Source organism: Lactuca serriola, chromosome 3, assembly GCF_051521515.1.
Source record: "Lactuca serriola cultivar US96UC23 chromosome 3, Lser_US96UC23_V15, whole genome shotgun sequence".
NCBI lineage: Eukaryota > Viridiplantae > Streptophyta > Magnoliopsida > Asterales > Asteraceae > Lactuca > Lactuca serriola.
Genome location: NC_136410.1, coordinates 174322124 through 174335941, shown reverse-complemented (window position 1 = coordinate 174335941; position 13818 = coordinate 174322124).

The following is a 13818-nucleotide window of genomic DNA, read 5'->3' as shown; positions in this document are numbered from 1 at the left end:
TGATCTTTGGATAGATCCAAAGGATTTAGGACCTAACAATTGGTATCAGAGCGACTCCTCTATCAATCAAGTGTGCTTCAACATTTTTGGTTTTTGATCATTTGAGTTTTCGGCCCTAGAAGTTTGTTATTGCTTGGAATTTGAAGATTAAGCTTATTTTGCATTGAGAAGAATCAGATCTGTTCTTGGGAATCCGATTTTGACTGAATTCATTTCATTTTCGGTCTAATTGTTCATCAACCGAAAACCTACTCATCAACCGAAGATCTAGTTCATCAATCGTCATCTGTCCAAATCTAAACCTCAACCGAAATCCTTAATCAAATATCTCAACCGAAAACCGAAAACCCCAAAACCCCAACCAAAAACTTAATCACTTTAGTTTTCCGTCAAGGAATTCTTTTTTCAACCTAGTTCTCGGTTAACCTAGTTTTCGGTCAGAAAACCATTTTCGGTCTAGACCTTCTATACCGAAACCTATTTTACTTTAATATTTTCATTTGTTTTTTAATCAAATTATTCATTAAAATTAAAAAAAAATTTAGAAAAACAAAAATAAAAAAAAAACAAATCAAATGGATTCTCAAAGCATGACAGCACATCAGGAACTTGACTCCATCATGGGAAGAATCTCTCGAATTCCACCACTCTTGACTGCAGAAGGATTTCCAGAATGGAAGTACAAAATTGAAAAAATATCAAGATGATAGATTTCAAGATATGGCGCAGTATTCTTCGAGGACCAGTCAGAATCACCGTTGCTTTAGAGGATGGAACTTACGTAGACAAACTTGTTGAGAGCTATATAGATCAAGACTTTGAGAGGGTTGAGGAACAAGAGAAGGCCCTCGCAACACTTACTATGGCACTATCTCTAGAAATTGCTCAAGGATTCCGTGAGTATACTTCTGCAAAGGCACTTTGGGAAGCATTGATTGAGGTCTATGAGGGTAATAAGGATATGAAGTAGAGTCGCCAGGACACGCTTCGACAAAAATTCAACCTGTTCAATCGTGTTTTGGGTGAATCTCTTGAGAACCAGCTCCAAAGGTTTATTACACTTACTACTGAGATAAGCTCTACCGGTGTCTTTGTAACAAAATCAGAAATTAACAAGAAGTTGCTCAATTCACTTCCGAAATCATGGGACATGAATGTCTCAGTGATCAAGAAGACCAAAGATCTGAATAGGCTGACTCTAGCAGAAACCATGGCAATCATCAAAGCTTATGATCTTGAAGATAAGCAGAGAGAGATAAACCATATTAATTCTTATTTAACTGTGAATCTAGGGATTCAAGCCTCCAATAACACTTCTTTTTCAAGCTTCTCTATTGCACAAGCACCTCTAGTTTCACCAGCTCCACACGTGTCTCAAGTTCAACCTTTCATGACTTATCAGCCTACCTCATATGTCATTCCTTCCAGGCAACAAGTTCAAGTTTCTCAACCTCAGATTATTCCTCAGCAAGTTATTCCCAGTGTTGGCTCATCCACAAATGCACCTTCTCAGTCTCATGGATTCTGTCCTCAAGCCAAAGAAAAGGAAGAAAACATGGCTATTGCTACCAGTGTGGTCAACAGTTACAATGCGTTTATGGCTGGAGAACTCTCACAACAACTCTCTTATGCTGAGTTTGATCAAATTCATCCTGAAGTCATAGAAGAGATGGACATTAACTGGCAGATGGGCATGATTGTTCACATGGCAAAGTAATTTTCTAAGAAGACGGCCAAGAACAACTGGGGTGTGAATTCCAACAAAAGGGTTGGATTCATCAAAGGGAAGTTATGCTGCTATAATTGTCATGAGCCAAGACACTTTGCAAGGGAATGTACGAAGCCTGATAGACGTGAGAATGCTGATTGAACCATGGTGCCGGTTACCTATGTCAACTCTAACAACAACAGGGGATCCTCATCCACCAATCATTCATTAACTAATCATTCTGCAAACATGGCGATGGTGGCTCAATCCTTTGATTGGGAAGATCAAATCCAGGCTCTGAACATTTCAGGACCTGAGAATGCTAATCTGGCCCAGATCAAGGATCTCAAGGAGGAAGAAGTGGAGGTAGATCCCGAAGAAGACATGATGAACCTCCAGTTTGCATTCATGGTGTAGACTACTCCTAAGTCATCGAAGCCCGAGGGACAATTGCGGAGGAGTATCGTCAGGCCTTGGTATGTCGATAGTGGCTGCTCCCGGTATATGACGGGAGATATCTCCTAATTGCATGACATTCAAACTTTTAATGGGGGGCTATGTCTCTTTCGCGGGCGGTGAAGGCGGAAAAATAACGCAAAGAGGAACAGTGACGAACGGAGTGCTCAGCTTTAAAAATATCAACTATGCTACGGAACTGAAACACAGTCTGTTGAGTGTCTCCCAAATCTGTGACAAAGGATACTCAACACATTTCACTGATAAAGAATGTATTATTTTAAAGTCGGACATTGTCATCCTTGCGGAGTGGATCCTTGTGAAATCTAAGCGGGATGGGAATGCCTATATCATAGACATGAACAACAATGTCCCCGACGAAGTCACTTGCCTATTCTCCAAAGTCCAAGAACAAAATGCGATGTTGTGGCATCGTCGACTTGGTCACGCAAACGCAAAGAACCTAAACTGTCTTCCCAAAAACGAATTGTTCCATGGTCTACCCGTCAGAGATTTCATAATCTTTGAAAAGTGTGTTTCCTGTGCTCAAGGAAAACATCATCGGAAACCACACCTGCCAAAGCAGATTAACTCCATCAGCCAGGTTCTTCAGTTGCTACATATGGATCTTTTTGGTCCGGTTAACGTTCTCGGCATCAATCGTAATTCATATTGTTTCGTTATGATAGACAATTTCTCTCGTTTTACGTGGGTCTTCTTTCTATCCAACAAAGCTGGGATTGCCGACCTCATCAAGAAATTCGTTGTAATGATTGAAAACCAAACAAATAACCGAGTGAAAGCGCTACGTACCGACAATGGAACAGAGTTCAAGAACGCTGTTCTTGATCATTTTTGTGCTGAGAAAGGAATCGTGCGTCAATTTAGTTCCGTTCGCACGTCACAGCAAAACGGTGTTGCTGAACGGAGGAATCGAACTGTTAAAGACGCTGCAAGGACGATGTTGTGTGATTCCAAATTTCCAATTTTCTTCTGGGATGAGGCGATCAATACTGCTTGCTATGTTCAAAATCGTGTCTTAATCAACAAGGCCCAGATGAAAATCCCATATGAAATCTTATTTGGACACAAGCCATCAGTCAGTCATTTCCGAGTATTTGGCTACCCTTGCACCCTTCTCCACTTGGAATCCAACCCCAAATTTAATGCAAAAGCTGATGATTGTTACTTCGTTGGATACGCTGCTCGTATTGCATATCGGGTTTACAACAAAAAGACGAAACAGATCGTGGAGTCTTTTGATGTATGCTGGCTTGAAGAGAATGAGACAGACGCTAGGGTGGGTCCGGATTGGTTGTTTGATTACACATCTCTTTTCAAATAATTTAATGTATTGTATAATAACCAAGAAGAATCTACATCTAGCTCGAAGAATGCTATTGAAGACGAAGATGAAGAGGTTATCTATAGACCTCCATTGGCTCCTACAGATCCTTCGGTGACTTCTACTGTCACAAACGAACCTGTTTCATCTTCTATGGGTCCTTCAGCAAATGATGGAGCAGTTAACATCCGTAATCTTCCTGTCTCTATCAATGGCATTAACCATGCAATTCCCTCTCGCATTCAGCGCGACCATCCAATGGAGAATGTTATCGGCCAGCTGGGCGAAGGTGTTCATACGAGAAGTCAGAGTGGAGATGTCAACATGTGTCTCTACTCCTGCTTCATTTCTCAAATAGAGCCTAAAAACGTTAATATGGCTTTGAATGAGCCCAACTGGTTTGATGCAATGCATGATGAGCTTAATCAGTTTGAGAAGCTCGGGGTTTGGAAACTGGTGGAGTTGGGCAAAGGAAAGAAATCTCTTGACACCAGATGGGTCTTTCGGAACAAACAGGACGATTCAGGTGTCATTGTGCGCAACAAGGCAAGATTAGTGGTTCGAGGGTTTCGACAAATTGAGGGTCTTGATTATATGGAGGTTTATGCTCCGGTGGCGCGCTTGGAGGCCATTCGTATCTTCCTCACGTATGCTTCGTACATGAACTTTATCGTATACCAGATGGATGTCAAGATAGCTTTCTTGGATGGCAAGGTGAAGGAAGAGATGTATGTTGACCAACCTCCTGGTTTCGTTAACTCCAAGCTTCTTAATAATGTCTACAAGTTAGACAAAGCTTTGTATGGGTTGCATCAGGCTCCTAGAGCTTGGTATGCTACCCTTACTCAGCATTTACTCGATCACGGCTACAACCGAGGCACCATTGATCAGACCTTATTTCACAAACATGTCGGTCCAGATCAAATATTGGTTCAAATCTACGCGGACGACATTATTTTCGGGTCGACTAGCCAACAACTTTGCAAAGAGTTCGAGGAGGTTATGAAGAAAAGGTTCGAGATGAGCTCGCTCAGGGAAATGACCACGTTTCTGGGGCTTCAGGTCAAACAATCTTCAACCGGAATCCTTATTCATCAAGCAAAGTATGTGGAAGATATGCTGGAGAAGTTCAGGTTCCGTGACACTAAACTTGCTCTTACACCCATGGCGGAAAGACCACTCTTGGTTCCTGATCTTGAGGGCGAATCCGTAGATCAGATGTACTACAAATCAATGATCGGATCGCTCATGTATCTAACTGCAAGTCACCCAGATGTAATGTTTGCGGTCTGTCAGTGTGCTCGCTATCAGGCTAATCCTAAACTATCTCATCTTATTGCTATAAAAAGGATTTTTCGGTACCTCAAAGGCAGCCACAGGTTGGGTCTTTGGTATCCGAAAAATCACGAATTTGACCTTTATGCTTTTGCAGACAACAATTATGGAGGATGCGAGCTTGATAGAAAATCGACTTTAGGAGGATGCCAATTTCTGGGAGATAGGTTGGTTTCATGGCAGTGCAAGAAGCAACACACCGTCTCGACCTCAACAGCAGAAGCGGAGTAGTCGCTACGTCTGCTTGTTGTTCTCAAGTGATATGGATCCAACATCAGCTATTGGACTATGGTTTGAATATTCAAGAAACCCATATTTTTTGTGATAATGAGGCTGCGATTCAAATTGCTAAAAATCCAGTCTAGCACTCCAAGACCAAGCATATCGATATTAAAGTGCATTTTATTCGAGATTGTTATGAGCCGTCGCGCATTCGGCTAGAACAGTTCCTACTGCTAATAATGTAGCGGATCTGTTCACCAAGCCGTTTAACAAAGTTCACTTCGATATGCTGGTCAACTTTTTGAAAATGATTCGCTTCGAGGATTAATTTTTGTTAGGTTAGTTTAAATTTGCGCATTTTAATTTCATTCTCACCCATGCACAAATTTAGGGGGGAAATAAACAAAAACCAAACAAAAATTAGAAAATATATAAAAACCATAAACATCAGAAAAATCATAAAATTTAAAAATAGTTCTGTGAAGTGATCATTTGGGAAGTGATATCAGCTTGTGATAACAGACAATCTGAGTCTGTGTAAACGACCAAAGCTGAATTGTATAGGCTCTGTGCTTGATGCGCTGGTAGGCACGAAAGATTCAAAGGACTTGACTAGGTGCATATGAACTTAAGGAATCTAGAGACTTGATAAATTCTGACCTAGATAGTTCCATTTAGCCTGACAATACGACGCTCAGATTGGTTGAGTAGGGAGATATGCATGAGAATCCACCAGTTACACAAAAGGAACCTGTATCAAGATATGTGGTTTTACTTTTCCTCGATGTGCGGACTTTGTCCTTAATTCCAGTATTGACAGGGTGACTGGGAAATTCCGATAAATTAGGTCTGTAGAAAGTTATTTTCTTTCTTTCTTTCTGTCAGTCATATGTTGCATCCTCTGTGTGATCGAAAGATCCGACCTGGACTGTAACATATGCAACTCTATTTCTCTGCATCTTCTTATCTACGCAATTCTTCCTATCTGTTAGTCATATGTTGTCTCCTCTGCGTGATTCATAATCCGACCTGGTACACAACATATGCACCTTCTACTTCTTAACCCCTCTAAAATTCTGGTTAGTCATATGTTTCACTCTCTGTGTGATTGAAAAATCCGACCTAAGTGTATGACATATGTTTCACTCTCTGTGTGATTGAAAAATCCGACCTAAGTGTATGACATATGCATTCTAAATCTATTCTTTCTATGAATAATAGTCTGCTCACCTAAAGTAAGGAGTATTCTGGAAGTTCTTGATTATTGGGGCATATCAGGAAGCGGGAAACATGTTCTAGTACACTTAAAATTGAACGATACTAGATTGTCTGTAGATCTCGCTGCTCAATTTAGGTGGACAACAATATCCTTGGTCGTCGTCTGATAAATGGTCTTTAGGAATTTATTTTATCTGGTAACCTAGGATCATTGTGCCCTATCACCAATAGAATTCCTAAAATCCGTCACAATTTTTCGTGCTTATTTGGACCACAATACCAGCGATCGACCAGATCTATTCATGAAAGGAGAGGTAATGATAAACAAATTAATGATTGTCTTACAACTATGATCCTAAATCACAAAATTATTAATAGGATTAATTTTAGGTTTAAATTAAAATTCTAGCAGTTAAAATTTTATATTTCTCGTTTATTTTATTTTATTTTTATTTTTATTTTTAGGATTTATAATTCTTAAAATTTTTATTTTTATTTTCATTTTATTTTATTTTAGTTTTAGTTGAATTAATCCTCAAAGAGTATTATTTTTAACAAAAGTATTGGGTATTGGGCTTATTTTTTTTAAGGGATGTGCAGCCCATTAGGTTTGGGAACCGGGTTTCGATCCAGTTTCCAAACCGGATATATAAAGTGAAAAAGAAAAGGTTCTCGATTCCTTTATCTCTTTTCTTTCTCTGAATACCGAAAACTCTTCACATCCTCTCAAAATCGAAAATTTTTTGTGTCGTTAATCCGAAATCGTTCTCAAATTCTTGCAGGTACATAGATTCCGATCACATTCATGTAACTTTTACTGAAAAACAACCATGAAATCATCGCTAAATCGACAAAAACTTGTCTGTCGGAGCTTTCGGTCACCATAAGATTTCGGTCTGAGCCATCAGCCGTAAAACGACCTTCGGTCCAAGCCGAGCTGTTTTCGGTTGAGCCGGCTCATAGATGTTTTCGGTCTAAGCTGATGGCTTAGTCGGCTTTCGGTCTAAGCCGATGGCTTAGATGGTTTTCGGTCTAGCTCCCTTTCGGCTCTTTTAGGCTTTCTGTCTTGACTAAGTGTTTAGTCCTTGGGTTTTCGGTCAACAATCTTGACCGAGAACCTATTTTTGGAATTTAAGAAATTAAAATTAATTAAAAGGCCAAAATTAAAGGAAATTAAATTGAGAAATAAAACTTAATTTTTAATTAAATGATTTCTCATCCGACTTATGTTTTGCAGTAACAATGGCAAGTCTGAAGATAGCTGAGAGCCACAACGTTTCCATCATTCTTGGTGAACCTCCAATGGGGCATGAATATTTCAAATCCATGATGGTCAGGTTGCGGGAATGCTGCATTTCCACTACACTCACCTGGAACCCAATCATCTACATGGATTTGATCAATGAATTCGGAGATCAGCAAGAGTCCTGAACGGAGACAACGGGATGCAATCAATTGAAGCCAAAGTGCAAGGACACAGAATTGTCATCTCAGAGCAGTTTATCAGAGACACTTTGAACAACGATGACAAGACTGCCTATCCAACCACTGTTGATTTGCGGACAGTCGATGACTACCTTGAGAAGTTGGGCTATGAAGGTGATTTTCCACCTACCATCAAGAAGCTATTACCCCCACACTGGAGGTTTTAGCTCATGTGTTTGTTAACTGCGTGTCAGGGCGCAAGGGTGGATCAGATGAAATTTCTTCAAGAAACACTCAAGCTATTGTTGCGCTGGCAGCAGGGATTAATTTCAATTTCTCTAGATTCATTCTAGAAGAAATGGTTACCAATCTTAACAAGAAGGCGAAGGACCAATTCCTGTTGTATCCTCGGTTTATCTAAATCTTTCTCAAATGCTTGTTCCCATACTTTGTCAAGACGGGAGAGATTTTAGACTTGAAGGCCTTTGGACCGAACACAATTAGCCTGATCAAGCAAAATCAAAAAGGGAAAGTAATGTTCCAAGGAAGGCTCCCCTTCGAAAAGTTTGGTAAGTTTGCTGAGCTGACCGATTCATCTGAATCCCGTGGATCATTTGAAAAAGCTTCTACTTGCCAAGCAACATCTGAACCTGAAAATCTGAATGATGATGTTATCGATGTTTCAGACCATGAGGATGAAGCCACTGCTGCTCCAAACGCCATTGTGGCTGAGGAGCATGATCTACATAACATGAATGTTCAAAGTGATTTTGTTGAGGGTTCAAATAAAGAGCTCACAGAGATAGAGGGAGGAGAAGAAGTTGATTATGAAGACCTTGATCTATCAGGCTATGATTGAGATGATATCTCAACCCACTTTACAGGAATTGAGCGTACCTTGTCTAATGAGGAGATTGATGATCTGTTTAAGTGCATCAATGATGGTGTCTATCTGACATTGGAGATACAAGAGAAAGTTGTAGATGAAGAAGCTGAGCCTCTTGTCTAAATTCCAACTGCTGACACTTCAATTCCCATGGACACATCTTCAGGGAATCCTCCCCCTGAGAATGTGATTCCTACACCTGAGCAGATCGTAGTCGAAGCAATGAAAGACCTATCCTTCCAGCCCCCTCTGAAAAGAAAAGGAAATGATCCTAGGGTGGGAGTGATCTTTCCAGACCTTTCTCAATCAACAGAGACTCCACAAACCTTAACCGCTGCCCCTACTTCTTTCATTCCAACACAAGAAGGCCCCATCTCAATTCATGAGGCTGGTGGTTCATCAGCAGGCCTGAGTGTGTCTTCTCCAAGGCCTCATCATGACATTGTCTCTGAGAGACTTGCCATGCATATGGCTCAAAATTTAAGTCCTCCTCGTTCCTCCCGCGGTAAAGGAATATCTATTGAGGAAGGAGCACTCGGAGATGAAGATACCTCAGTGCCTGAACTGAGAAAAGAGATTGATGTGCTGAGCCGAAAGCTAATCGAAAAAGACCTCGTGATCAATCAACAAGAATCTCGCATTGCTGATCTTGAGGCCTCAAATGCTCAACTGATCATCCGAGTTGACGATCTCAAGGAAGACAAAGCCACAAAGACTGAAAGACTGAATTCACTTCATAAACACCTTGAGACTTTGTTAGCATGCTATTTTGACTTGAAACAAAAGCTGACAGAGGAGCTTGGTGATAAGTTCAAGTCTTCGGTGGAAATCCTCAGGGTCGAGCAGCCATCCCAAGCCACTCCTGGTGATTCCTCTACTCCAAGAACGACTCAGTTTGTTGATCATTTTGAAAAAGAGCCAGTTCAAGCCCCACACATCATCTCTATCAAGAAGAAAAAGCTGAGAGACGCCTCCAAGAAGAAGAATATAATGTTCAAGAGGAACTCTGATCAGAACGCTCCTTCAAACCAGCCAAAGATAACTCTCACTAATCTTGATAAGAAGAGGTTCGTGGCCAATTATGGAGACAGAACAGGAATTGTATCTTGGGCTTTTCATGACAGACTCAATCTGTGTGGGCGGTGAAAAGAAAAAGCGACAATATTGAATACTACCAGGATACTCATGATTTTGAATCATGGACCAGGGTAGATCTTACGGAACTTTCAAGGGCTCCATTTGCAAATCCTTCAAATGACCCTAAGGCCACTCACTTCCATCTTTTTTTAGAAGATCAAGTCAAGAAGGGCTTTACAATCATGAAGACTGCTGAATCATTCATCAAGCAGTACCCTGATGTGATTGATCAAAGTACCAACTTGCCATTCAAGAATGTGATGTGGCCTGCCACCAAACAGATGAGGCAAGTTCCTGTTCTTCAGAACTTTCAAGACAGATCTCTCGAGAAGATGTTGAACTGGGTCTATGACGAAAAGACAACAACAACAGTCATCAATTTCCAAAACGGATCCTTTCGCTTATTTGATAAGAATGATTTGCTCCAATTCGGAAGATGGGACATTCATCACTTGTCTTTATTCCAGATTCAGGTAGCTGAGGAGATTTTTGAATGTGCTGCTAAAGAGTATACATCTAAAGTTGCTGAGATCATAGAAAAAGAGATATGGAGTGGAGCGATGGATGGGAAAGATGTGGTGATCGTTGACAAAGATTAATGCTAGCCTCAAACCAAGGGGGAGATTGAGGGGCCATTAATTATTGGTTTGGGCTAGGCATCAAGGCATGAATAGAATAGGGTGCAATATGTAACTTTTGGAGTCTTTCGTTTAGTTTTCGGTCAGGACATGGTGTGACCGAAAACTAGTTTTCGTTCCATCTAGTATAAATAGGTCTAGTCTCTTTCATTTATAGGTTGTTGATGTTATCATCTCCTAGAGAGGTTCTCGGTCTTCCAAGTTGTATCAGACAATTTTACTGATTGAATTGTATGCAAGCTTGGTTTATTTCATCTTCTTCTACATTTCTTACACATTTTGATTGATCTTTGGATAGATCCTAAGGATTTAGGACCTTACAAAACTAGTTTAAGTAGTTATCAAACTCAATTTAATTAAATCATGATTTGATTTAATTACAAGTTGGAAATAATATCCACATATCATAATTTGAATGATGAGCCAAAAATATAATCCAAGGATTGTCTAATCCTACATTCATATGTTATGAACCTTTATTTCGTTTATTTAAAAAAAATTTGAATTTATAAAAATCAAATCATAAGTTACCATTTTTACAACTTAATTCAAGATGATTCAATTTTATGAATTTATTTCTAAAAACAAATAGTCCAATAAAAACCAAGAAATAAAACTCTTGGAAGCTCATGAAAATACTAAGAGTTTTATAAAAGTTAAAGCTAATAAAACTTAAGGGAAGGCTTTAAGAGGGTACTCTTACCAAGAAAAGCCTCATAATAACCCGCTCTCCTCCCCAAAAATTCGGCCATACACAACCTCTACACTCCTACTCTCTCTCTCTCTCTCTCACTCACTCATAATTGCTCCTTATGCAAAATCCCGAGGTCAGATTTTGCATGTCAATGTGAGAGAGAAAAACCGACCTTAGGTACAATTTCTATGAGAGAGATTTTTTTAGTTCATTTTACTGATGTTAGACAGCATTTATGGAGTTTTGTGGCCGATTTTAATGAAGTATAGACTGAAAGAGATGACGAGAGAGATGGTCTATCCAGAGAGACAGAATCTCAATTTCTCTCTTCCTTCTCTCTATAAACCTCACTTTCTCTCTCTAAAAATCAGCCCTTAAACCACGAATTTTTAGCCTTATTTTGGGTGTTCTTTAAGCTTCATATCAAAGGTTAAGTTATTATCATACACCTCTTGAAGATCCATAACAAAGTTTACAAGTTCTACTCACTTTCTCCTTCAAATTTTCCTTTTCTAAGGCATGTTCTTGCAAATAACCTTTGTTTGATCTTGATGTTTGTAGATCACCACCAAAAACATGTTTCATGTTCTATAAATGGTGTTGATTTATGATCAAACCAAAGTCAAGAGCAAATGTGAACACATGCAAGCCTTATCTAGCACCAAAAACCGATTTTTCAAAAGCTTAGTATCATCTAGCTTGGTTGCATGTAAGATCAAATGGTTAGAAACAAGTATTTCTATAGAATATCTTTAATATAGTGTTTTTATTGCTCAATTTACGCAAAAGAAAAGGATATCATTAGGTAAAATAGAAGTTTGAACTATGTTTTCATGAGTTTTACTGTTCAACATTCTTTCAGATTCATTTACTCAACTTTTAAAGGGCATATCTCACGCATTTCTTGACCAAATAAGGATATTCGTTTTCTGCGGACTAGTTCCATTGGTTGAATTTCGAACACAGTTGCCCTTACTGTAAAACATTAGAAATATGATTTTTCATGATTTTTACAAAACCGTTGCGCAAACAGAACTTTTTTTGTGACCACTAGTTTTGCATTACATGATCAAAGACCTTAAACTCCAAAATAAATATGGATAAAATTATTTTAGGAACTTCAAATAATTATCTCAGAGTACATAAAATTTCATGAACAAAAACCTTATAGAAGTTTCTACAAAAATTGTTGAACTTCCAGCTACATTTGGAACTAATGCACTAGCTAGTGCTACATTCCTAAAATTCTTGGGTTTGAATACCCCCATTTAGCTCCAAAATAAGTTTTAGTCAAATTGTTTTATGTAATACAATGGTTTCAAGAGATGTTCTGTAAAACCCCAAGTGGTAGAACAAATTGTTTATTTTCTTACAAAAATAAGTATTTAATGGCCAAAAATTCAAAATAAATACTTACGTATGAGATAAAAATCTGAAAAATTATAGACCTGATTTGTGTACGAAATAAAAATTCTACCAAAAATTTTCATACAATTTGGTCACTGTTTGTTATTTTATTCGGAATTTTCATTTAGTTAGGACATTAATTTACAAAATCGGGTATTAAGACCCAAGAGCACAAACCAATATTTTTCCTTGCGTTGGAAACACCATGAGAACCTATGAAAACTAACTTGTGAATTTTTGCAACTGTTTACCATTTACTTTGAAATTTTCTTATTATTTAGACTTAAATTTCAAATAAATAACAAATGAACTTCAACAATTTCTATAAAACTTTTGGACACTAATACCCTCCGTTAGAACCAGAATATAAAGTTTTACAATTTTTGGAGTTCATTTTCATGCCTTTATGGATTTTTTTTAACATAAGGCACCGTGAATTCAATAATACCAATAATTAACCTAACAAACTTTGGGCATTTTGCGACACCACTAGTTGGATAGGTAGATCTTAGATAGTGGTTTAGTGAATTGTATCTCACTAGAAACTATTTGTTCCGTAGGGCACTAGTAGAAATCAATCTCTAGAACACTGGACCGCGAAGCTCGAACCACAAACTCTCCCTAGTGAGTATTCACAACCCCCTTTTTACTGTTTTCATGTTTTGGGGTGGACAACATGCTATTTTTTTATGAGCTATCCATACTATATTAATGAACTTAGAATGATCTTATTTTATGAACTTAATGAACTTGAAACGATATGGTTTTATGAACTTGGAATGATATTGTTTTATGAACTTCATGAACTTGGAAAGATACTCTTTTATGAACTTTCTGTTATGAACTTGTGCTATGAATTTCATATGATGAACTCTTGATATGAACTTTGTGATATGAATTTGTTATGAACTTTGTATGTTAAGTCCCCGAGAACCGAACGACAACCTATTAACTCGTATTTCAAGCCGATGGTCTTATGGATAACGCTATTTGGGGTAGACAGCCCCCACTCACCCAGAACTGTGAGTGCATATTTCCGTGAACTGACATCATGGGAACCATGGAGATGATGGAATGGGGCAAGAACGGTCGTTAGGCTTGGTTGTGAACGGAGTGTTTTCGCATTCAACACTCATTTCGAGTTGGAACTTTTGTTGAACAAATCTATATTTTCTTACTGAAATGATGTACCTTTATAAACGTGTGAACTCACCAACTATTTTATAGTTGACCCTCGTTTTTGCATGCTTTTCAGGAAACATTCAGTGAGCCAGTTTAAGACGCCATAATGATTTATGTTCATTGCTCTTGTTATGTACTAGACTATGTAATATGGAACAAAAATGT